This window comes from Triticum urartu, chromosome 1 (assembly GCF_003073215.2).
Source record: "Triticum urartu cultivar G1812 chromosome 1, Tu2.1, whole genome shotgun sequence".
Lineage (NCBI taxonomy): Eukaryota > Viridiplantae > Streptophyta > Magnoliopsida > Poales > Poaceae > Triticum > Triticum urartu.
In genome coordinates, this window is record NC_053022.1 from 24378800 (window position 1) to 24382918 (window position 4119).

Here is a 4119-nt window from a genome sequence, read left to right on the forward strand (position 1 = left end):
GTCTAATGGCAACGATGGCCATTTTTATTAGAGCTTCAGACAACTTCGGGACTCCATTCCAGTCCAGCCACCCGCACTTGTAATTAAGTTGAACAGTTTCCCTAGACAGAAAACAAGAATATGGGCCTGTTAGGAAGCTTGTTGAAGATTTGGGGAAAATACATATATTCAAGAAGAAAACCAATAGACCTGATTGCAGACAGCATGAACTATTTGAATTTCGTAATAGTAAAAGTAGCAATACCTCCTGTTATTCCTTCATTTCTTCATGCAACAATAAACCTGGGATGGTTGAGATGGAGATTTGCTTCCTTCCTTATGGCAACTTCTGCAGCCTCAACTTCAGAAGGTGTGGCATCCCGCTTCCGAAGACTAACTCGTACATCTTTCAGATAAGGCAGGTGTTCAAGACCTAAGCAGAACCCATAGGCCTTTGCCATTGATACATAAAAAGACAGCTCAAGCTTCTCAAGCTTTGGCAATGCCCCTTCCTCAAACAGAAGGTTCCCCGCACCATCACCAAAAGGTTCACAAACGAACTCCTTCAAACATCGGAATCCTCTGCCTGGCAAAACAAGCCTGTCTTTATGGACCGTGCCGGTATAAAGTTTCAGAGAAAGTAATGCAGGCAGCTCTCCAAGTATGCCAAGAACCTCCTCTGTTATTACACTTAAATTAATGTCTAGGTATGCAAGACTGGTGAGTGTTGGAGTAATCCACTTTGGCAGTTTTGATAAAAAGTACTCGGTGGTGCCCATCTCAAATCTTTGGAGGCAAGATGGAAGAGGAGACCAGGAATCTAATAACTCAAATAGATATGGAGTGCCACCATATATATGCACGGACTGGAGTTTGTAGCTACCAAGCTTGCATAGTGAGGAATGAAACATCTCTTCATGACTCTTGTAGTCTTGAGATTCTGCACCTTGCACCCTGAACCATGCATGGAGTACCTTCAAATTGATCAGGCTCCCTAGCTCCTCTACTGCACCTACTGAACTCATGGTAATATCAAAGCCTGTGATCTCCCTTAAGTTTGTCATATTCCCAATCCCGATTGGTATCTTCCATAAATGATTGCCATGGAGTAGATGTTGTAGTTTAGTGAGCTGAACAATTCTAGCTGGCAAGTCTTTGAATTTTGCACCCCTTAAATCTAGCGTCTCTAGATCATGTAGCGTCACAATTCCAGATGGTAGCTCTGATATGCCTGTTCCACTAAAGCTTAGGTACTTTAGCTGGAAAAGGTTTTCCATACCATTCATATCATACTCCTCCAGGCCCTTACAATTTTTAAAATCTAGTACACGTAAAGTTTCAAACTTAGTAAGACTGGGCAAGTGCTTGATGCAACCTGATGATGGTATTATAAGAGATCGGACATGGCTTAGATCTTTCTTTGCCAATACAGATGCAAGCTCCTGCTCAATAATGTCCTGGATCGATAATCGTCGAATAAAACACTGAGAATTTTCCCAAATAGTTTGGCTGCCAATTTTCTTCAATGGATTTTGAAATGATAAGTTCAAGCATCATGTCATGAACTCGACAGGCACGAACCATCCCATCATAACCAATGCCCACTGGTTGGACCAGGTTTTTATTGATAAGCTCGTAAAAATAACTTTCTGCAACCTCTTGACAGCTCCTCCCACGCTCTTCAGAAATAAAGCCTTCCGCAATCCATTGCCTCACCAACCTTTCTCTGTCAATCACATAATCCTCAGGGAAATTACTTAAGTGCAACAAGACAGTCTTGAGGTGTGGTGGAAGATCATTATAGCTCAAGGACAGTATGTTTTTCATTCCCTCTAGACTCTGGTTTCCGTTCAAGTCAGAACCAATTGATCTTTTTACCTTCTCCCACTCTTCTTTGACACGTGGTCTGTTAGCTAGTAGACCAGATATACTGATAATTGCCAATGGTAGGCCTCCACACTTTTTCAAGATAGCTTTCGAAACTTCAATAAACATGTGAGGGCAGCAATTCTCTGATCCAAAGATTCTTCTAAAAAATAGTCTTTCAGAGTGAGGGTCACTTAGAGGTTTCATTTCATAGATCTGGTCATCAGGACCTGGACAACAAGAGCTAGCTACTTCCATTATGCGTGTAGTAGCTACAATTCTGCTAGAACAGCTGTTCTCTGGAAATGCACAATTGATAGCATTCCATGCCACTATAGACCATATATCATCAATGATAACAAGATACCTGATAGATGTCAACAAATAGCATCAATCAATAATGATATATTACATATTCTTCAGGTACTCAAACTATAGTAAAGTACGGGTATTTCAATGAAATCATAATCCTTTACATCAATATTTTCTTGAATGTTCGTGTCGATAGATTATTAGTGCAGACAAGAAAACTAATGTTGCAAACTCTTACTACTGGACAGTCAAGGTGTAAGGTATGGCTTCAACCACCAGTGATTTACTTACACGCAAGAGCGCCCCAGTGGGAGCTTCAATTTGTGGAGATAGCATTGACCTCATGCCTCTGTTAACTCTAAGCGCAGGCACATATTCTTATGTGTGTGCCTCTAAATTGTAACTGAATTGTTTTTTCAAACTTGAGCAATGATTTTAGTTATTTTCTTCTGCCAAGCATTTTCGCGAAGTTCTGGAATCAAAATTGTACCATTATATTTCATAACTGCATAGTATTTTAGTTCTTGAAAAAAAATAGAAGTAGATGCAGAAATAAGAGGTTGAAATAATGACTGCTTACAACGAGACATGTTTATGGAAACAAAAATCAGAGAAATTACCTTTTTTCTTGTAGAAGTTCTCTTAGCTTTGAAATGGATTTCTTTTCGTCCCAAATCTCCATATCTTTCTTGAATTCATCGCTGTAGGACACTTGGGAGATCACATCCTTGATAATTTTTATTGTATCTGGCTTTTGGGAGACCGACACAAAAGCATGACAATCAAAATGCCCTTGAATCTTGCGACAGATCTCATTTGCCAGCGTTGTCTTTCCTAATCCACCAAACCCAACAATAGATAACACCTTGCGACCATGCTTGTTTCCATCTTCCATAACCCACTTGGCAAGATCATCTCTTGGACTATCAATACCCACAAGGTGTGCCTCCTCAGCAAAAAGAGCAGCCAGCCAAGGATCCACGGCTGCATTGCCAGAGGTGCTACCAGCAACATCATCGAGCTTGTAGCTAGTCTTGAGCTCTTTCACCTCCTTGATACGAAGCTTAAGGTCATTGATTTGGTTGGCAATTCCATGCCGAGCTCCAAGCGTTTTCAAACGGCGAGCCGTCTTGCGAAAGAAATCCTTGAAGCCGGCGTTATGAACCCCACCATCGCCAAGCTTGCGGATGAACTTGTCGAAGCAATCCTCGGTATCATAGGCCAGCTCCCTCACCAGCGACATCCATTCCTTCACCTGATCATCAGGATCCTCTAGCTGGGCATACTTTTTAAGCGCGCCATGCATGCTGAAGAGCTCAGACCGGAGGGAGCGTATCTCGCGGCGCACACCTTTCAGCCGGCCACACTCTTTGGCAAGCAGATCTGCGAGCTTTGACAGCAGGGGACCCAACGCGCCTAGTGCAGCGGTCACCACAGGCGCCATTGGTCCCCTCCCTTCGCAGAAGCTTAGGCTGCAACTAATCCAACAGCTGCAGCACGGATGTAGCAAAATATGAGCAGATCGAATCAAGCAAAACATCAGCAGAACCGGATGAAGCAAGAACATGAGCAGGAGGAATGAAGCAAAACATGAGCAGCACAGCACTCATACCTCTAGGGGAGAAACAACCATAGAGCTCCTCAACCCTGTTCTCCACTGAGCCAGCAACATCAACCTCACTAGGAGGATGTGACATAGGAGCGGATTGCAACACAGCCGGCACAAGAGAGAGCTTTCCCAAAGCAGCCTCCGCTCGCTCCAGAAAGCTCCCAACGTGCACCAGGAGCTTAGCCTGGGCTGCTAGAGTGGACTGGAGCAGTACTTCAGATTGGCTTGCCGACTCAGCGTGAGCAGAAACGACCGATGCCCAGGACCTTCGGTGAAGCACCTTGGAGGGGAGCTGGGATACCATCGGACCATCTCAAGGAGTTGGAGCTCGGTAATGCTCGGTGTCGAGGCGA

At 43.7% G+C, this 4119-nt stretch overlaps 1 pseudogene; it reads right to left on the reverse strand.

Moving 5' to 3' along the window:
- Positions 1-255: 255 nt before the first annotated feature.
- LOC125544026 lies at positions 256-3637 on the reverse strand (annotated as a pseudogene).
- Between the last annotated feature and the right edge of the window lie 482 nt (positions 3638-4119).